At 41.1% G+C, this 22,934-nt stretch overlaps 1 protein-coding gene across 6 annotated transcripts in view; it reads left to right on the top strand.

The window, feature by feature from the left end:
• LOC133411313 (nuclear receptor coactivator 2-like) overlaps positions 1-22,934 on the top strand; it is a 70,446-nt gene that overhangs the window by 3,803 nt on the left and 43,709 nt on the right. For 2 of the 6 annotated variants that reach the window (XM_061693531.1, XM_061693525.1), the window contains exon 1: positions 8,803-9,179. The exons of 2 other annotated variants lie outside the window; for them this stretch is intronic. The gene's annotated coding sequence lies outside the window, so the exon portion shown is untranslated. Of the gene's footprint in view, positions 1-5,176; positions 6,304-8,802; positions 9,180-22,934 lie in introns of those variants that run through there. 2 more of the 6 variants (XM_061693528.1, XM_061693527.1) reach the window with 2 other exon arrangements.

Below are 22,934 nucleotides of genomic sequence, written 5' to 3'. Positions count from 1 at the left end.
AAAAGTACTTGATGGATGAGCTGGAATAAAGTAGCAATCAATTATCAAATTATGGACAAATTTATCATACGCTTTTGAATTTCAAAAGAGTTTTGTGGATTCTTTCAAAGTCTTTAAATGGCGTATTACATTTTTGTCTCCACCCCTTATCCTCACTAGGGTTGCAAGTATGCTGGAGCCTATCCCAGCTAACTGCGGGCATGAGGCGGGGTACACCCTGAACCGGTCGCCAGCCAATTGCAGGGCACATATAAACAAACAACCATTCGCACTCACATTCATACCTACGGATAATTTAGTCTTCAATCAACTTACCATGCATGTTTTTGGAATGTGGGAGGAAAACGGAGTACCTGGAAAAAACCCATGCAGGCACGGGTAGAACATGTAAACTCCACACAGGCGAGGATGGATTTGAACCCGGCTCCTCAGAACTGTGAGGCGGATGTGTAAACCAGTCGTTCACTGTGCCGCCCTGAAATGGGATATTTTGCAAGGAAAACTGTCCTTACAAATTGCACAACAATCCTTAAATCAGTGACTTTGGCGTCTTGAACCCGGCTGGCTATAGGGGCGTGCAGAGTCACCTCTCTGGCAGAGAAGGACTCCGACGTGTTGTGTGAGGTCGAGAAGTTCCAACGAGACATAGTCAGGCTCGCCTCCACACACAGCTCGGACTCTGATACTAGTCTCCTCTCTGATACTCTCTTCCACTCTGGAGTTGCCCACGATGAGAGGCGGCGAGCAGGTGTGGATGTACTTATTGCCCTCCCGGATCGGCGGCTGAACATTAGGGTTCACCCCGGTGGACGAGAGGTTAGACTCCCTCCGCCTTCGGGTGGGGGGACGGGCCCTGACTGTTGTTTGTGCCTATGCACCAAGCAGCCGTTCAGAGTACCCACCTTTTTTGGAGTCCTTGGAGAGGGTGCTGGAGAGCGCTCCCGCTGGGGACTCCATCATTCTGCTGGAGGACTTCAATGCTCACGTGAGCAATGACAGGGAGACTGGAAGGGTGTGATTGTGAGGAACGCTCGACCCCCAGCTTCAACTCCTACCTCTGACAGAACATTTCCTACATTTCGGTAGAGGCGGGGGACATTGAGTCCGAGAGGACCATGTTCCGCACCTCCATTGCTTATGCGGCGACTGGGAGCTGTGGCGGTAAGGTGGTCGGTGCCTGTCAAGGCGGCAACCCCCGAACCCATTGGTGGACATCAGCAGTGATGGATGCCGTCAAGCTGAAGAAGGAGTCCTATCGGGCATTTTTTTCCTGTGGGACTCCTGAGGCAGCTGATGGGTCCCGGCTGGCCAAGCGCAATACAGCTTTGGTGGTCGTTGAGGCAAAAACTCGTGCATGGGAGGAGTTCATTGAGGCCATGGAGAACGAGTTCTGGACGGCTTCAAGGACATTCTGGTCCACCATCTGGTGTATCAGGAGGGGGAGGCAGTGCACCATCAGCACAATGCATAGTGGGGATGGGGCACTGCTGACCTCGACTCAGGACGTTATGAGTCGTTGTGGAGAATACTTCGAAGACCTCCTCAATTCTAACGATGCGCCTTCCCATGAGGAAGCAGAGTCTGGGGTGTCTGAGGTGGGCTCTCCTATCTCTGGGGTTAAGGTCACCGAGGTGGTTAAAAAGCTCCTCGTTGGCAGTTCCCCGGGGGTGGATGAGATTCGCCCAGAGTTCCTGAAGGCTCTGGATGTTGTGGGGCTGTCCTGCTTGACACTCGTCTGTAACATCGCGTGGACCACGGGGGCAGTATCTCTGGATTGGCAGACTGGGGTGGTGGTCCCCTTTTTTAAGCCTCCCTGGTAAGGTTTTTCCAGGGGTGCTGGAGAGGAGGGTCCGTCGTGAAGTCGAATCTCAAATTCAGGAGGAGCAGTGTGGTTTTCGTCCTGGCCTTGAAACAGTGGACCAGAGGTACACCCTCGCCAGGTTACTCAGTGGTGCATGAAAGTCTGCCCAACCGGTCTACATGTGTATTGTGGACTTGGAGAAGTCCTTGGTCCTTGTCCCTCGGGGAGTCCTGTGAGGGGTACTTCGGGAGTATGAGGTACCAAACCCTCAACAACCAGTGTCAGAGTTTGGTCCGCGTTGCCGGCAGTAAGTCTGATTCGTTTCCGGTAAGAGGTGGACGTCCCCAAGGCTGCCCTTTGTCACCGATTCTGTCCCTAACTTTTGTGGACCGAATTTCTAGGTGCACCCAAGAGTTAGAGCGGGTCCGGTTTAGTGGCCTCATTATTGCATCTCTGCTTTTTGCAGATGATATGGTTCTGTTGGCTTCTTCAAGCCGTGATCTTCTGAAGTCTGGGCTTCCCTGTTAAAGCTACTGCCCCCCTGACCCGAGCTCTGATAAGTGGAATAAAATAGATGGATGCATGGAACGTAGCAAAATTTCTTAAAATTTACCTATATTATGATTCAATATTTAGCCTATATTGCCCATTGCTATTGAACATATTTAATAAATTGGAGGAATTCAAATTTTATCAAATTTCCCTTGAAAATGTCTTTAAAGGCCCTATAAAGTCTTATGTTTGACTAAAATAGCTGAGCAAAAGTTCTTTAAAAAGACAGATATTGTGATTCAAAATTGAACCTATTGAATTTTTTTTGTTGCCAATTCCTGATGGTCATATTTAGTAAATCTGAAGTTTTTGAATTTGATCGAATTTGGCCTTTAAATGTGTTTAAAATGTCGTTATTTTGGCTTAAATAGCCTAGCAACAGTTCTCAAAAATGACAAATATTTTGATTCAATATTGAGCCCATATTTTCCACTCCTAGTGGTTATATTTAATGAGTCTGAGGTTTTTAAATTTAAAAAAGGCCTTTTTAAAAGTTTTGATTTAACCTAAATACCATAGCGGAGTTTCTCAAAAAAAAAAAAGACAAATATTGGGATTCAATATTTAGAATACCCACACATCCATCCGTTTTCCGTACCGCTTACCCTCACTTTGGTTGCGCACATGCTGGAGCGTATCCCAACTAACGCTGGGCGAGAGGTGGAGTACACGAGCTTGAGATTGATCACGAGCCAGTTGCAGGGGACATATAAGCGTTTCGCACTCACATTCACTATTTAGAAATGGACATATTCTATTAATTTATCTCTACTCTTCAAAGACTTTGTTTTAGCTTCTGAGTTGTCCACTTACAAAGAACCGCAAGTGTCAACATTTCTGTTTCTTTAGCCAGCAGGAAGCACACATTTTATGAGACAACACAAAGCACCGAGAATGATTGTCATTTCATCCACACTTATGAAATATGACTTTTTTTCATCAGCTGTCATATCGTTTGTGGGAACCTTTGCCTCCTTGATGTGAAAGTGTCATTTCGGCTGACTCGGCAAGTTGCACAAGATGCAAGGAGAGGCTAAAAGCGAAATATGCGTTACACTGGCAAAAAAAAAATATACATCAGTCGCACATGATTAAAGTTGATGACATTTTAATCTTGTGTAGCCGAAGTACATGATTAAAATTTGTTAAACATTTATTTATTTTTGAGCAAATGTGGGAAAAAAAATAAGTTTTTAATAAGAAAAATAGTACTTTGTAATATTGTACCTTTATCAAATCATACTGTACTCATGGATATGAATACATACAATGTAAAAAAAAAATTTGTTTTAGCCACATTTCTTGCTTGAATTCATTGGACATTGTGCTGTTCCTTCTGGTGTGTGCACCTTGGCCACCTGGGGGCAGTATAATACAGGCGTACCGATATACAGTGGGTACGGAAAGTTTTCAGTTTTCACTCTTTGTTATATTGCGCCAAACGGCGCTTAAAATGGAACAGCCAGTCATTTTTGTTTATATTTCCCAGTGGAGAAGTTCCCACTAGGAGCACTTATTAAAAATGCATGTACAATATGGGAAACGCCATTATGAACCAAAACAAAGGTTTTCAACAAACGTAACCTCTAAAACGCTTCAGTTGATAAGATTTGTTACATTACATTTTTTTTTTTGAGACTTCTCTGTTGTGTCAAGATGCCTAGCAGAAAAGTTAAGCACTTTATTTGAACACATACCCATATAACTTTCTCTTTTTTTTTTTTTTTTTCTTTTACTTGTTCTTATTGTGAAATGCAGCCCTACTTTTATTTCGTAAATGAGAGAACATTACACAGTTGTGCTCATATGTTTGATTACCAGGGCAGAATTTGTAAGATGTGTACAATTTTTTTATCATGCTCTCATACCATTTTTATCAGTGGCATACCCACTAACCCATCAACAATGCTATCACTTATCTTGTAAGTCTTCGAGAAAATATATTGTTCTAAAACCTTGCTGTCGTGGCAGGCCTAAACGCATACAGTGGGTAGGGAAAGTATTCAGAGCCCCTTAAATGTTTCACTCTTTGTTATCATGCGGCCATTTGCTAAAATTATTTAAGTTCATTTTTGCCCCTCATTAATTTACACACCGGACCCCATATTGAAAGGAAAAAAAAAACTGAATTGTTGAAATTTTGGCTGATTTATTAAAAAAGAAAAACTGAAATATCACACAGCCATAAGTATTCAGACCCTTTGCTGTGACACTCATTTACATTTAACTCGGGTGCTGTCCATTTCTTCTGATCATCCTTGAGATGGTTCTACACCTTCACTGGAGCCCAGCTGTGTTTGATTATACTGATTGGACTTGATTAGGAAAGCCACACCCCTGTCTATATAAGACCTTACAGCTCACAATGCATGTCAGTGCAAATGAGAATCATGATGTCAAAGGAACTGCCTGAAGTGCTCAAAGACAGAATTGTAGCAAGTCGCAGATCTGGCCAAGGTTACAAAAGAATTTCTGCTGCACTTAAGGTTCCTAAGAGCACAGTGGCCTCCATAATCCTTAAATGGAAGACGTTTGGGATGATCAGAACCCTTCCTAGAGCTGGCCGTCCGGTCAAACTGAGCAACTGGGGGAGAAGAGCCTTGGTCAGAGAGGTAAAGAAGAACCCAAAGATCACTGTGCCTGAGCTCCAACGATGCAGTCGGGAGTTGGGAGAAAGTTCTCGACAGTCAACCATCACTGCAGCCCTCCACCGGTCGGGGCTTTATGGCTGAGTGGCCCGACGGAAGCCTCTCCTCAGTGCAAGACACATGAAAGCCCGCATGGAGTTTGCAAAAAAAAAAAAAAAAAAAAAAAAACACTCGAAGGACTAAAAGATGGTGAGAAATAAGATTCTCTGGTCTGATGTGACCAAGATAGAAATTGTTGGCCTTAATTCTAAGTGGTATGTGTGGAGAAAAAAATCTAAAGGAAAAACATGTGGTTGTTTTAAACAGAGAATGTCTCATTTTCTTTGTTTTAGGTTTAGTTTGACAGTAAACCTCAAGTGCGAGTGGCAATAAACAGCTTGAAGCCTCCATTTTGCACAGTTGTTCACTAATTCGGTCTGTCAAACTCTGCTTGTTGGGAAGTGAGCCAAAACGCAAGTCAAAGTGAAAAATCTGCCCAATGCTGGTTCATAGTTTGAAAAACTTGTACTTTGGGTTACTCCTATCTCAAGGCACAACTGTATTGCTCTATTACAGCGGTATTGATTGATACCAAGGTTGGTGTTGATATTAAATTGTTGAATCAAAAATGGCCTTAAGTGCTACTACACAAGGTTAAATTTAATTGAGACTTTTAAGGGACACGTCACGAAGGTGGGTGTAATCATAACAATAATAATGACAACATGCTAATACTGGAAAAACTCCAATGTTACATGTCATTGAATTTTTGTGAGCAAGATAACACCACTAAAACATAAATGCATACATGTGGTTTGTTGGTGTCACCTGTCGCCACACATAAATATGACTAATATGTTTATTGGTTTGAATTTAACTACTTTGACTTTGCAAACCCACAAAGCCTGTTGAGTCACTCTGCTGAGTGTGCGCGTGCGTGTGTGTGCTTGCGGGGCTAAAAATCAGCTGTCACTCAAACGCGCACACAAACACACACGTAATGTAACAACAATATGCACTGGTGGTGGCAGGTGCCTCTTAAAGTGGTTTCAACCTGCTGAGCTCGACACACGCAGACGATTACACACACACACACACACACCTGCAGTCAGTAAAAACTTTCATTTTGGGTGGGGGACTAGCAGGTGTTTGGGATACGGCTGCTCACCAAAAAAAAAAAGAAAGAAAAAAAAAAAAAAAAAAAGCCCACTTCTTCTTTTTCATGGTCGAAAATGTTTGTCCTCTTCCCTTCGTCCCCCACCATTTGGTGCCAAAACCTTCCATGCGGAACAGCAACGCCGTACAAGATGACTGTGAAAGGGGGTAAGATTCCATCGAATTTTAACTAAATCAGAAATAAATCGCTATGGTGCTTTGGGTTTGTTTATTTATTGTATTTATTTAGTTAGTTTGTGGACAATGTGCTCATACATTAATCAATACCAACAGACATGAAAACCAGAATTAACAGAAAGCTCATTTCCATCAGTAGTCCAGAACATAAAATATAACAAACAAAACAAACCCCAAACATGAAAAACCCCAAAATTGGGGTATACATGAACCAACAGAGACTCATAAAAATGCATTTCAGATAAAATTACCGCAACATACAGTGCAAGGATCGGGACAATGTAAAAACAAAACAAACAAAAAAAAAAACATCCAGATGAAAAATACCAAGTTCACAGTGAGAGAATGTTAACACTCATGCTTGTTCAATTTAAAATAACAACCATGGTAATTCAGGGTTTCAGGGAATTTAGAATTACAGAATATTTTAAATACCAACAATGGTAATTTACAATAAAACATAACAAAGTGCATTGCCTGTAATCCCTCATTTTGTGCCTGTACCTTTCACACAAAACGGCAGCACAGGAAAGATCCAGCTTTGTCAGGCACTGTGAAAGGGGCAAAAAAAAATTAAAAAAAAATAAAATCACACAGAATGTTAACTAAACTATATCCAAAGCAGTTCACATTGGAAGATAACATTGTGGAACCGGGTTTCCTTCGTTAACACTCCACCCCACCCACTGTTTTCTTGCTGGTACCTTTCATGCAGAGTAGCCTGGCTTTGACAGGCACTGTGAAATCGCATAGTATTGAATGTTAACTCCGCTATTCACGCCAAGTAATGGCGAATGACCTCGTTAGGCGTCTTCCTTCAGGTCGAAGGAGGGAGAGGTTGCGGGAGGCAGGATGTGACTCACGTGGACGTCATGTGACTTCCGGCCTGCTCATCCAGCAGGTGGACGCTAGCCTCGCGTTCGAGTTTTGACATCGCTTCCGCTGTTCAAATAATTAAAACGCGCACACACAAGTTTTGGGGAGAAAACCTGTCGGTTTGTAAGCGTGTGAAACAAAGACTGTGGGAACAGCCTGAACCCTGGACCGGCACCACAACAGCCCACATCCTCCCAAGTATGGGAAACACCGCAGGTTCTCTTTTTGTTATTGCGTTTCATCATATCTGGTGACAGTTTGAGTCTCACTGTTCAACCTTTTAAACGGTGTGATTAGCACTCACACTGGTAAAAGCTCTTTGAGGTTCTGTGTGAAAGGTACTGTCCCTAAATGGGGGGGGGGGGGGGGGGGGGGGGTCAAAATCTTTTCCCTGGTTTGCAGGATAAGTTGCTTTATGAATTTACCTACATACACAGAAATGGCCCACCAATAGTAAGACTCACTGTAGTAACATAATTATTACTGTGTAATAATATGTAGGGATTACCACACCTGGAATGACCAGAAGTTGTTGCTTGGTGCTAATTTTTTTTCATGACCCACCGACCTAACTGGATGAACTTATATCCATTTTTAGACACCTCCTACTCGTTACTTATTTTCTATAAAGAAAACGTGTTTTTGTTTTTTTAAATGACCATATAACTGTTTTTTTCCTTTTAGGTGTTTTCCCATGTTCTTTACATTTTATTAGTCTTATCTGAGCCAGTTCACAGCAGTACATACCTACCTGTAGCAATAGATGACGCATTGTATATTAGTAATATATTACTAGTATCATACCTTGCGTTCTGTATGTATATATAATTACAGGTAGATATTTTATATTTCCCATTAGGAAATTTTTAAGTTATTTGTAATTTATGGTGAAAAGGGAGGACCGTGATTGTGTCAGCCCACGCTGTCATTAGCAATGATGATGAGAAGCAAAATTATAGGGTGGTGGTGGTCGTACGGGGGCATTGAGGGTCGCGCACAGGGCGCCATTCAAGCTAGCCCTGCCACTGCGTACAGCACGGGACCACACGATCAGCTGATTTGGCGCACTTCTATTGGGCAGCAGTCCCCAATCTTTTTTGCACCACAGTCAGGTTTCATGTAAAGACTTTATAATGGATCGTCGTAGCCCACGCCCCACAGAACCCGCTGCCGATCGCCGGCAGCCCGTGTCCGCGCTCAGCCACCGTCATTGCCCAAGAGTGTCGCCGTTTGCTTGTGTGCCAGAGGCTTGCATCTGAGCTCAACTCAACTAAGAAAGGAGCGAATCATTTCATGAAGTAATTTTATTCAGTACGTTCACTCAAAAGATTTGTTCATGAACGATAACAGGACTTGAGCGCAAAAACGCACCGATACAATCGATTTGGGTGTGCTTTTAATATTTTCAGTGCGCATGTGCACCAGTTATATGCATATGTAGTGTAATAGTGTAACACACATTGGAATGACACATTAACTACAGTGTAATAACCTTTACGCCATGCTTGATTGAAATAACATGCTGCTAAAGCCAATTATATGAAAAGCTGTGAAGGTGAACTTCACCTGATTTATGTTTTTTTTCCCAACATAAAATGTAAGGAAAGTGAATGACAGAAGAGCTCACACTGGCTGAGATGAAGTATGTGTGTCTAATAGGTGGGCGGGGACTCTGCGTGTGTGTGCGTGAGCGATGGGAGGAGCATGTGATGGAGCGTGATGGGGGAAGAGAGAGAGGGAAGGAGAAAGAGAGAGAGAGAGAGAGAGAGAGAGAGAGGGAGGATTTGTGGCATGTAGTTTGTCAGCTGTGATTAGCAGGGATCTCACACACAAAGTGGTAATCTCGCACTTGGAAAGCAGTGGACACACAGTCGAGCATGTGCGCGTGTTGTTGTTGCGTTAGCCACTGACTGGTAATGGAATGGTCGCCTCATTTGGGATGGTCATGGACTGGTTTAACCCAAGCGCACGTGAGATTCTACTCTATTCAACTCCATTCTATTTTATGCTTGTGACCATTTTGAACCGAAATACGGTGCACAAATGTCAAAACTTAGCATTTCTCTGCATTATTAACTGACAATGCACGGGTATGCTGCTGATTGACTATTGTCTGATTGTTTATTGTGTCTTTTAATGAACATGAACCTTTTTTTTAAAGGGAAATTAATAATGTCGTATGCTGCTGGTTTGTGCATGGTTTGAACCGGACTTTGAGCGTCCATGTGCTGTGTGTGTGTGTGTGTGTGAGAGAGAGAGAGAGAGAGAGAGAGAGAGCGAGAGAGGTGAACCCAGTGAGCAACCACTGGAATAACACAGTGTAATAGTAATACACTTTGTAATATCACGGTTATTACAGTGAAATAAGTTATACTATAACTTACTTGACTTGAAATGACAGTGTGTGTGGGTTTATGCGAAGTGAGTCTACAGAGCTACCATTGGAAAAACATACATGTTGTGTAACAGTAATACACCTTGAAATAACACACTAATTACAGTGTAATAACAGTTATTCCACACTTGCATTCAAATAACACTGTGTGTGTGGTTCTTTGTGCGTCTTCCTTGGTGTCCACAAAGTCGCTTGACAATTTAACACATTTATTACAAAAGTTAATGAGGAGACAAATGAAAGTGTTTTTTTCCCATTCAGTACACTTTTACTGTTAAGGGGCACTATTAGTTCCCAGCCTGTAAAGAGGAGAGCCAGTTGTTTATTCGATTCTTTGTGGACACCCTGTATATGCATTGACTTGCGCGTTTGTGGGGCGCATGGGGTGGGGGGTGGCGGGTTTGGAGGTGGGGGGCTATGGGTGTAGTTTAAGAGTGCACAGTCATCAGTTCTCAACCGCCCAACAAATAATAATGCCTGCTGTTGTTTGTTTGTTTGTATGAAAGGGTGTGTTTTTAGGTCTAATACAAGGCAAAACGTGGCTGCACGGAACCCCTTCAGAGCAGATATTTGACTTAATGTGTTCCTGTTGTTCTGCAGCTGCGACTATATGCTAATTTTCACACACACAGCACAGATAAAGCTTCAGCTGTAAAAGCAAAAAGGTGGAGTTTGAGCCTGTGACGAGACACTTCGTGAAGGTGTTTTTGCTTTCACTTTGTCGCCTTTAAAGACACGGAATGTTTCTATGGCGAAATTTGGACATTGTTGAAAGCAAACTTTCTGTGTAGTAGTAGTATAATAGTCTATATTGCCTATATTAATAGTTTACCCTAAATACAGGGTGTGTCAAAAAAATTACTTGCTCTTTGACTGTCCAGTTCTCATGTATTTATTGTTTTGACGAATGTATTGTTTCATGCTGTCAATTTATCTTAAATCTTTCTTCTACAAGAGTCATGTTCTTTAATCTAACTCATATTACATTTGCATCTGTGTCAACAAACACATTAGTAAGTCATGTACAGTATACTCCAAACCATGATCCCAAAACACATCTTACGACATAACCCTTAAAATAAATGGCTGACAGATGATTTGATTAGGAAGAAATGCACGGGATGTGCATCACAAACTTGTAAAAATACAAGTTACTATTTTCCTTTTAGCCTTTCCTTTCCTATTGACTTCTTTTTGTCTCAGTGATATCTTTTTTAAATACATGGACACGACACTGTGGTTCAAAGGTTGGACAATTTCATGATTTCTAGTATTATTCCCCCCCCAGAAAACTGTGATTATCTTGACAAAATAAGGACATTTTCAAGTGACCCCAAACTTTTCAATGGTAGTGTTTATACAACTCAGGTAAAAATGGGACCGCTGCAAAATTTTCAGTTTCTCAGATTTTGCTTTTTTAAAAAATTATTATTTATAATTTTTTTTTTACAGGTACATGTTTGAGTACATTATTGTATTAGTCTATAAACTACTGACATCATACCGTAGCTCCCAAATTCTAATTACAAATACAGTGGTACCTTGAGATACAAGTTGAATTTGTTCAGTGACTTTGTTCCTAACTCAAAACACATCTCAACTCATCCTGGTCTGTTAAAATGAAGGAAATGCCGTTAATCCATCCAAGCCCTCCCCAAAAAACAGCAACAATGTCTGCATTGTGGTTTTTAATGATAAAAATAAGACTCTGTGATATTGTACTTTATACAAATATGCAGTAATGACATAATTAATTAAAATGTAAAAATATTAAACAGCACTTTTTGCTTCAATTGAACTGGACATTGTGCTATAGAGCAGTGGAGAAGCGTTCTCTGGGGTAATGAATCACGCTTCTCCATCTGGCAATCTGATGGATGAGTCTGGTTTTGGTGGTTGCCAGGAGAATGGTACTTGTCTGACTGCATTGTGCCAAGTGTAAAGTTTGGTGGAGGGGGGATTATGGTGTGGGGTTGTTTTTCAGGAGTGTGGTATGGCCCCTTTGTTCAAGTGTAAGGAACTCTGAATGCTTCAGCATACAAAGAGATTTTGGACAATTCCATGTTCCTAACTTTGTTGGAAAAGTTTGGAGCTGCCCCTTTCCTCTTCCAACATGACTATGCACCAGTGCACAAAGCAAGGTCCATAAAGACATGGATGACAGAGTCTGGTGTGGATGTAATTGACTGGCCTGCACAGAGTTCTGACCTCATCCCGATAGAACACCTTTGGGATGAATTGGAGTGGAGACTGAGAGCCAGGCCTTCTCATCCAACATCAATGTGTGACCTCACAAATGTGCTTCTAGGTGAATGGTCAGAAATTCCAATAAACACACTCCTAAACCTTGTGGACAGCCTTCCCAGAAGAGTTGAAGCTGTTATAGTTGCAAATGTTGGACCAACATCATATTGAACCCTATGAATTAGGAATGGGATGTCACTTAAATTCATATGCGAGTCAAGACAGGTGTGCAAATACTTTTGGCAATATAGTGTATATAGCTTTGGCATTGCATGGTAGAGTTTTAACTTTCATTTGTTGATGTAGCGACAAACTGTGTTAACTGACAGTCAGTGGTTATCCGAAGTGTTTGTGAACCTACGTGGCAATATCCTTTCCACGATGATGCCAGTTTTTAATGCAGTGCCGCCTGAAAGATCAAAGGTCACGGGCATTCAGTGTTGGTTTACGGCCCGGCCGCTTAAGTTCAGAGATTTCTACAAATTTTTTGAATCTTTTGACGATATTATATAGGGTTGGGAATGATAAACTGTTGCGACCGGATATCCGTTCGTAAAGGCGAGAGATACGACTGTATCGGTAACAGACTAGACTATCGATACAAAATCCGCCAGGAATCCTTAGATACATCGGTTGTTGGGCTGTGGACCGAAAACCGTGAGGCTAGCAATTGGTTGCCTGAGGCTTTGTAGTTTTAATCTCGTATAACAAGCGCGAGAGGTCTCGCGCTGTGCTCTGCAGGTTATGTTTATAACCAAACACAGCATTGGTGGATACCAGCGACACTACTAGTTTAACCACATTTCTCCGTAGCATCACTATTTCAACATCAAATAACTTTTCAGTAGTCAAGCTATTTTCGTGGTCACAGCAATAGCAAAGTAATGTTCCCCCAGGAGTTGTAAACATTGAATGCAACTTATCTCAAGTCCGCCGTCGACACCGGGGCCGGAGGCGAAATGTGCGCCGCAGATTGTAAACATGCAGACAATATGGCAAGGTACATCTTGGTGCTTTCCTTGGGCCATAACTCTGCAAATTAATGCTTCTTCTCGGGTCCTTGCGGTCCACTTATAGGTTTGTATTGGTACTGTGGAAAAAAATACTTCCGAGAGGACACACAGCCATGTATATCCTGAAGCTGACACAACAATCGCCAGTTGAACTAAGCTAGTCGTCATGATTTTAAAAGTTCAAAAAAAGAACTCAGCAAGCAGCAAAAATAAATATATAATAAATAAATAAATAAATGTTAAAAAATAAAATAAAGCAGTTTGTGTGGGTCTAGCTTGAATGGCACAGTATGGGAGACCCCCAATGGCTCTTTTCAATATTGTTTGTGGAGATAAAATCTTCAAAATTAATTGTTGTATTGTTGTGGTCTATTTAAATAATTAATTTGATTTAAAAAAAAATATATATACAACGGCTGAAATAAGTATTTAACCCCTCACCATTTTTCTCACTAAGTATATTTCCAAAGGTGCTACTGACATGAAATTTTCACCAGATGTTGGGAACAACCCAAGTAATCCATACAAACAAAGAAAGTAGAACAAATAAGCTCAGAAATTCAGTTGTGTGTCATAATGTGAAATGACACAGGGAAAAAGTATTGAACACATGAAGAATGGGAGGTGCAAAAAGGCATTGAAAGCCAAGACACTTAAAATCTATCAATAATCAAACAGCAATTCAGCCCCTTGTCAAAGCAAATGAATATCAGCTGGTTCAGTCAATTGATGGCCTACGAAAAGGTCTCAGTGCCATGGTCTGAGTCAAGACACATCTCATGATGGGTAAGAGCAAAGAGCTGTCTCAAGACCATCGCAAATTAATTGTTGCAAAAAAATAACGATGACATTGGTTACAGGACCGTATCGAGGCTTTTGAATGTGCCAGTTAGCACAGTTGGGGCCATAATACATAAGTGGAAAGCCAATCATACCACCATAAATTTGCATCAATCAGGTGCTCTAATCAGAAGAGTTGTCCAAGAGCCAAGAACCACCTTTGGAGAGCTTCAAAAAGACCTGGAATTAGCAGGTACTGTTATCACAAGGAAAACTGTGAGTAATGCACTCTGCTGCCATGTCCTGAATGCATGATCATTACGCAAGACCCCATTGCTGGGAAAAAGAAAAAATAAAGCGTCAAAGCTCGTTTAAACATTTGGACAAGCCAATTAAATACTGGGAGAATATAGTCTGGTATGATGAGAGCAAAATTGAACTGTTTGGATGCCATAATGCACACCACATTTGGAGGAGAAATGGCACTGCACATAACCCTAAAAACACCATACCAACGGTGAAGTTCGGAGGTGGTGATGGTGTGGGGCTGCTTTTCAGCAAATGGTACTGGTAAACTTCACATTATTGAACAAAGGAAGAATGGGTAAATGTACCGGGACATTCCTGACAAAAATATGCTGCCACCTATGAGGATGATGACACTGAAACAAGGGTGGACATTTGAGCAGGATAATGATCCAAAACATACTGCAAAGGAAACTCTCAATTTGTTTCAAAGAAAAAAAATAAAGCTGCTAGACCGGCCCACCCAATCACCTGACTTGAATCCAATCGAAAATCTATGGAAAGAACTGAAACTTAATGTCCATAAAAGAAGCCCACAGAACCTTCAAGATTTGAAGACTGCTTGTGTGGAGGAATAGGCCAAAATCACACCAGATCAATGAATGCGACTAGTTTCTCCATACATGAGGAGTCTTGAACCCTTCATTGCAATAAAAGACTTTTGTACAAACTATTAAATAAATACCAGTTGGTGTGTTCAATACTTTTTTCCCTGTGTCATTTCACATTATTACACATAATTTAATTTCTGATCTTATCTGTTCTACTTTCTTTGTATGTATGGATTACTTGGGTTGTTCCCAATGTCTGGTGAAATTTTCACGTCAATATTACCTTTGGAAATATATTTAGTGGGAAAAATGGTGACGTAGCGACTCGGTGGACGACTGGTTAGAGCATCTGCCTCACAGTTCTGAGGTTTGAGAGTCAATCCCCGGCCCCGCCTGTGTGGAGTTTGCATGTTCTCCCCGTGCCTGCGTGGGTTTTCTCCAGGCACTCCCAAAAACATGCATGAATTGGAGACTCTAAATTGCCTTTAGGTGTGAATGTGAGTGCGAATGGTTGTTTGTTTGTATTTTTTTTTTTAGCATTCCTCGAATTTTTAATTGTTCATCTTGTATCTGCCAAACTGCTGCTTGTTGTGGGGTGAGTTGAGTTCACTGTCACCATACAGCACCCGAAACGCAAGTTTTCGCTCGCAAGTCAAAGCAAAAAATAAATCATCTGAATGACGGCTCATAGGTCACCCTCGGCTCCTCTCAAGGCACCACCGTGTCATCATTTGGAGCATGTATTTGCAGAAAAATACCCAAAAAGGTCCAGTGTTTTTTGGGTGGGGTCGCTTAATTTTTTCCAAGGCTATATAGTCACACTTGTGCTTTTCTTTAAAAAATAAGAATATTTCTAAGTGATCCCAAACCTTTGAATTATGGTGTACATCCTGTCTATAGCAAATGAATTTGAGCAGCTAACTGTCAGCAGATGGTAACGTCCATCGTTGTCAATAACAATCCAAGTCTTTCGCTGCATCATCATGGGAAGTTTTACCACCTTGCTTTTTGAATGACCTCACTGTTTTTAGTTATGTTCTACTTCAAAAAAATATTGAGTAGGTGAGGGTTTACTGTACTTCAGAGCCTCTGGTTTCATACACTGACTTTTTTATTTATTTATTTTTTAATGATGTGTTTTGATGCTGGAAGAAGTTCAAATTCCTCATGAAAGCGTTTGAAAATTGATCGAGTGTGTTTGTTTTTACTGTTGTCAAATCTCTGTCTCTAAAGTTTAGCGATACTTTAAAAAGCTTCAAAGCTTCACTTTGGTGTTCCCCCCCCCCATCCTGTTGGATGCACATGTAGAGAGTCGAGTGTTCACTCATGCAGTTTACTCTGAGCGTTTACTTGTCGAGAGGTGGTTGTGTGTTTTGTGTGCTGCTGTCTTAGATCGGACGGATGGAACTTCCCCGTTAAGTTTGCTTTCCGCCTTGGCGTCACGAGTCTTTGTGAGCTTTGACAACAACTCAGCAGAAATAACTCTGCTGCCAGGTGGAGACAACAAAAACACACAACAGCAAACCTCTAGCAAAGATTATGTCACAAATTCATTTCCTGGTTTGTTCAGTGTCAGATTACACAAACTAAAATTTCCATTCGAGGAAAGAATACAGTCAATGTTGGTGCAGTTCCTCACAGTGGGTTTTCGTATTAATCGGTATGACAACTCAACATAGAAGACTGCAGTGTTTTCTGATAAATTTCTAAGAATGGTCCCTTCAGACCAAAGAGGCAGACTTCCTGTGTCTTGATAGGCATGGTGTTTTTTTGTTTTTTGTTTTTAAAAAAAAAAATTAAAAAATTATTTATTCTTTTGTGTAATATTCGCATAATAGACATGCCCAACAAATTTCATGAAGTGAAACTGGCTTCGGGGGTTGAATTTTCCCCAAATTGTTGTATTTTGTCATCTTTCAGTTGTTTGTCAGATGTCAACCTCATTTATTACCGCAGCCTAAAGTACTGGAGTAGAATTTACTGGTTGGCAGAACAGCTTGTATGTGTTTGATGTACTCCTAAAAAGTCTTAAATTACATTTTCCAAAATGAAGGCCATAATTGTCTTTAAACATGACACTTGACAAATGTGTATTTCAACAACCCAGAAAAATGACCCAACAATGGCTGCTTCAAACCAATAAGGCAGACTACATGTGTTTTTTTCCGGCATTGCTTTTTGAGTCTTTTTTTGTGGGTCTACTCACGATAAATGTGCCTACCAAATTTCATGTTGCAAAGTGAAACTGGCTTTGGGGGCTCAATTTTCAAAAAACACATTTGTAGTTCAATTATTTGAGTGGTGGGTCATCAAAATTCGCTACCATATTCCGCCCACACGCAAAGACAAAAACTATTCTTTTTAGAAATTAAGTGTCATCAAGCGGTCTAATATATATGGCTCAAATATGGTTGCATCGAGACAAAATCTCTAGGAAAAGTTTGTTTTTAAGGACAGCTGGAAAAAAAGGGTCTGAAATGTATGTTTCAAACTCAAATGGTCAACTTCCTGTGTCTTTAAAGATTAGATTCTTGAGACTTCTTTTGTGGGTCGACTCATGCCTACAGAATTTCATGTACCTTTCATGAATTTCATGAAACTGGCTTTGGGGGCTAAATTAAAAAAAAAAAAAAAAAAAAAAAACGAAAAAAACATGTTTTAGTGTATAGGCGGCACGGTGGAAGACTGGTTAAAGTGTCTGCCTCACATTTCTGAGGACCAGGGTTCAATTCCCGGCCACACCAGTATGGAGTTTGCATGTACTCCCCGTGCCTGCGTGGGTTTTCTCCGGGCACTCCGGTTTCCTGCCACATCCCAAAAACATGCATGGTAGGTTAATTGAAGACTCTAAATTGCCCGTAGGTGTGAACGCGAGTGCAAATGGTTGTTTGTTTAGATGTGCCCGGCGATTGGTTGACAACCAGTTCAGGGTGTACCCCGCCTCCTGCCCAATGATAGCTGGGATAGGCTCCAGCACTCCCGCGACCCTTGTGAGGATAAGCGGCTCAGAAAATGGATGGATGGATGGGTTTTCGTGTATATGAGGTTCCGATTTGGTAGCAATCAAACAAAATCTCTCAGAAATTGTTGTTGAGAACAAAATAGTGGATTTCCAGTGTCTTTTCCGGCAGTCTTGAGACATTTTTTTTGTGGGTCGACTCATGATAGACATATCAGCCAAATTTCATGTTGCCAAGTGAAATTAGCTTCGGGGGCTGAATTTTTAAAAAACTGTTATAGTGTATACATGCTTCAATGATTGCTTCAACCCTTAATGGCAGACTTCTCATGTCTTTTCGGCCATGGTTATTTGAGATTATTTTTGTGGGTCTACTCATGGTAGACACTCCTACCAAATGTTATGTTCCTGTGTCACATTCTTTTCCTAAAAAGTCTTACATTTGATTTCCTTAAGCTTGCAGATACGCTGTAGACAACCACATCCTACCGACCTTGCACCTCAACAGTGGTCCAAACTCGGCTTTAAACGATCAGGATTTTTACAGCCGATCAGCGAGTTTAAAAACAAAACAAAACAATAACCGATCCGATTACAAGATGGAGGAATGTGTCTATTTAAATGACTTGTTCATTTACTGTATATACTTGTGTACTGTATACCGAGTATCTTCAAATATATCTTGTCAGGTCATGTTTTCTAATCGGTCAGGTCAAACCAACATTACAACATGACAGAAATAATGGGTGCTAACTTACTGTAATTAAATTACTTCACTTCACACACAAACGGTACAGCACTGGAGTCAAACTCAAGGCCCGGGGGCCAAATCTGGCCCGCCAAGTCATTTTATGTGGCCCGCGAAAGCAAATCACCTGTGTGAACGTCGATTATTCTTTCACAAATTCTCATATATAATAAACAGTATCGTTGAGATATTGCAAGCAGTTTCTGCTTACAGTAACTTGAACAATAGTTGAACAAACTATTATCCTTGACTTCTGATTTCAAAACTAGGTATCCATCAATTTGTCATGTGTATGTAATAATATTATGAGGTGACTAAACATTTATATGGTTTCACAGTCAACGGCCCTCTAGGGAAAACGGTGACTACAGCGTGGCCCGTGACAAAAATTAGTTTGACACACCTGCTTTAGAGCGTGATTCGACAGAACGCCGGTACAACCGTTTAGTGCCAGCACTAGCTTGCTAGGCTACATTACGTTTTGTTGCCTGCTTGCCGTATCGTATTAAAAGTATGTTCACGTAAAAGTATGTGAACATACCTCAAGCAATGCTTGAATTCAAGTCCTCTCCTGAGCACTAGTGACCACCAGCACACGTTTTCCCCCATTTTGTTCTTATAATACACACAGCGCGATCGAGTGTTGTTGTCGTGGCCGTGGTAACGAGTGTATCCGGTCACGTTTGAGTTGACAAGATAAAGCCCAGGGATCGGGCGGTGGTGTCTGAATACAAGATTTTATTGCAGGGGTCTGACATGGTGCAATCATGAACGAACAAATTTGTCTTGTAGTCTGATCCGGGCATTACATGTCGTCTGTCCCAAACCATGCTTTGTTTTCAAATAACTTTATTGGCTGTTAGATATTTACAGTACTAAGACACATGACAAGACTAAAAATAAACCAGCTTTTGGATTCAAATATACTGTACTGGATAGCGACGCGGCGTAAATGTCTTTTGCGGAGCCGAGCAATGACGTCATTCATCCGATCGACAAATTATGACAAAGCCGATCAGCATAAAATGCTAATTATCGGCCGATACCGATCAGGCCGATAAAATCGGTGTAAAGTCTAGTCCAAACTGACATCTCCTTAGCAATGTTCACGTTTAATATCTTACCCACTGTTCCCCAAGCCAAGTGTTTACTGGCTCTTTAAATGTTTCACTCCCACGACAGGGAATTGAACCCTAGCCTCCCTGGTGACAGGCGGGAGTGGGGGAAGGGGCGGGGAGGGGGGGGTACACACTCACCACTACACTGGCACACTCACCCGTCAACAGCTACAATAATGCGCGTCGTCCATGGCAACAGTCACTGACCATGAAAGCTTAGTGCGGCATCAGGCAGCCATGACATATAGTTATTACTTGATGTACAAATACACACGTAAACACACAAACGCACAGCTTGTGTGCATTGCAGGTCTCGGAGCCGATGTTGCTAATCCCGAGTATTAAATCTTCTTTATGTTGCCAGCCTGTGAGTGCGTGCGGCCTTGACAGAAGCTTAGACGGCAACACCAGAAAGGTCCGTTGACTTCACGTTAGCGTCCTATTTGGTTGTGATAGACAAATACACTCACTTTCGTGTCTGTTGGTCAAACTGGTGTTGGGGGCTCCTATCTTAGACATGTCCACCTGATTTCATATTGACCGGTGAAAGTGGTGTTTGGAACGTTATTTTTTTTCTAATTTTCCAGGGGCTGTTATATTTAATTTTTTAAAATTTTCATGGCAAATTCTCGAAATGATCATCAAAATTTGACACCATGCTACACCTACGATGTCCAACCAATTTTGTGTGGACAAGCGAAACTGTTGCCAGGGGCTGATTTTATTTTACTTTTTCCAAAGCTTGCCTGGGTTTAAAAAAAATTCCCTTGCTCTCCAGGTGGTGCTACTGAGTGAGTTTAATGATAAAACGGTGATTTCAAGAGCCCTTGTAATTATTAGTACTACGAAGGAATCAGTCGTGATTCAGATTGACGTGCGAATCCCAATGGGAATGGGAACGTTTTTTTTTTCTAATTTTCCAGGGGCTGTTATATTAAATTTTTTAAAATTTTCATGGCAAATTCTCTAAATGATCTTCAAAATTTGACATCATGCTACACCCACGTTAGCTGACATAGGCAAGAATGCTTGGCAATTTAGAGTCGCCCATCTGTATCTGCTTCAAACCAAAATGGCTGACTTCCCGTACATTTTCCGACGTAATTCTGAGACTTTTTTGTGACATGTCCAACCAATTTTGTGTGGACAAGTGAAACTGTTGCCAGGGGCTGATTTTCTTTTTTCTTTTTCCAAAGCTTCCCTGGGTTACATTTTTTCCCCTTGCGCTACTGAGTGAGTTTAATGATAAAACGGTGATTTCAAGAGGCCTTGTAATTATTAGTACTACGAACGAATCAGTCGTGATTCAGATTGACGTGCGGATCCCAATGGGGGGGGGGGGGGAATAAATCAATCCAAAATTAGAATTTTCGCATTCAAATCAAAACGAGTCAACACACAGCTGCTGTCATTTTGACTTAGTGTGCATTACTTTTGGGCATGTAGGCATTGTGGATTCACCTAGATCTCCATAAAGTTTATTTTAAAAAAAAAGAATTTTTTTTAAAGCGCTCCGCTGAAAGAGGTTTGCCTTTAGCCTAGATTTCCAATGAGTTGCACGGATAACATTGAAGCGCCACAATGGAAGCCGAAAGGAGCCATCCCTGGAGAAGGCGACCGCGGCACGGCGGCAGATCTAATGGGAGAAAGTTGATCCAACACAGCGTTATGCTAGAGCGGCTAGGTAGGCAGCAGGCCAAGTAGCAGCAGGCTAGCTGGAAAGCCGCCAGTTTGGTCCGGTCTGCGCGGATTAAAAAAAAGAGAGAAAACATTTTCTGTGCGGAGACGCGACAGTAAAAACGCTTCAATCAAAACGTGTCACTGTCCTCTCTTACCGCCTCAATAGATAGTTTTCAAATAATCATGTATCGAGTCCGACCACTTGTAATTATGCCTGAGAACATTTATTTCCTCTCATAAGCTACAGTACTTTCTTGTTGTTGTTGTTTTTTCTTGGAGTGGCCATCGTCTCCCTTCCATCTGTCTTGTAACGTGACACCTGCCTCCTCACCTGTGACAAAGTAGGAAGTGGACAACCGTGCCGATTAAAGCCGAACAGATCTAAAAGACTGAACTGCTTGCTGGTCAAATAAAAGACGAAACTATATATATTTATAAAATGTAGACATCCATGTTCCGTCCAATACAAATGCAAGGAGGGCAGCCGTTTTGAAACAATTCATAGTGGGGGTTCACTCCCGCCGGACATATAGCCGAAGGACAATAACAACCTGCTAAGTGTGCCACGTCTCCACTGGTAACCAACCAAGCACAATCTGACTCAGCGTTGTGCTTGACAAACCGCTGCTGCGTTATTATCATGTTTACCGTATGTTCATGTAACAGCGACTCAAAACGATTATTTTTCTGGATTGCTGACATTTAATTAGGGTGGTATTTATGTACTGTAGCTCTCATGTGGCAGCATATTTAAATCATTTTAATGTCTATACAGCTCTAATTTACCATGTTTACATCATTTATTATTTATATGTAGTACACCTTTCTAATATTTAATGTTCTATACATCCAGTGTACCATATTTAGATCATACAGTATATAATTCATCTACCATATTTACATCAAACTTGATATCCTATCCTTATAATCTACCATATTCATAGCTCTATACTTCTAATGTGCTATATTTCACCATATTTAATGTCTATGCAACTAATGTACCATATTTATATCATTTTAGCAATGTGACAAGAGTTCCCAAAAATGAAAATCTGTCAAAATGGAAAGTCTGGTTGGAATTGTTACAATGCAGTAAGAATTTAGAAAATCTGATGATGGGTTCCTGAGAAATTGAGCTGTTTTTATAGGGAATGCTTTTGTTTGATATAGCCTCTTAAAAACACCAAATTAGAGTAAAACAGTACAAATTTTTATTATTATTCCTTATTTCTCCCGATGTTGCACACTAATGTAATTGGCCATGCTGGATTCGATGTTGAACTTATTTCTTATGAAGATGCTCATTTGCCCTAAGTAGCATAAATTGACATAAATAAATTGTGTTCGTCAAAATGTCATAATTTTTTTTTTTTGAAGGGATGGTCTGTAATTTGTTTTTCAAAACAAAATAATGAAGCTAAGCTATTCAAATTTGGATGTAACGTATGAACCCGTAATGTAATTTTAAGGATATATCAATTTTGAAAATGTCAGCATTGTTTGCCATGGTAACAGGAGCATTGGAATAGAATTATTCCACCAGTAACTATTTGTCAGGTACTACTGGATGGATTTGGCTGAAACTTGTTATGCACGTACTTATAAAGTTATTGTGGGGAACGATGAAGTTTGGTCATACACAGTTAATTCTGCTTGATGCTATAGATGCCTGAAGTTGTAAGCTAGTCTTTAACAAAGCTAGTCTTTCGTAACCTTGATATTTAAAAAAATATGTAATGAGTGAAATATCTTCTTTTGTGGTCCCTTTAACGCGTACACCAGTATAGATATCAATATGGCCGTGTTCACTGCGATTGGCTGGCGACCAGTTCAGGGTATATCCCGCCTCTCGCCCGAAGATAGCTGGGATAGGCACCAGCACGCCCGCGACCGTAGTGAGGATAAGCGGAACGGAAGATGAATGAATGAAT

Source organism: Phycodurus eques, chromosome 13 (genome assembly GCF_024500275.1).
Source record: "Phycodurus eques isolate BA_2022a chromosome 13, UOR_Pequ_1.1, whole genome shotgun sequence".
NCBI classification, from domain to species: domain Eukaryota; kingdom Metazoa; phylum Chordata; class Actinopteri; order Syngnathiformes; family Syngnathidae; genus Phycodurus; species Phycodurus eques.
Note: the sequence above shows the minus strand (reverse complement) of the source record. Positions and strands in the feature narration are given on the sequence as shown.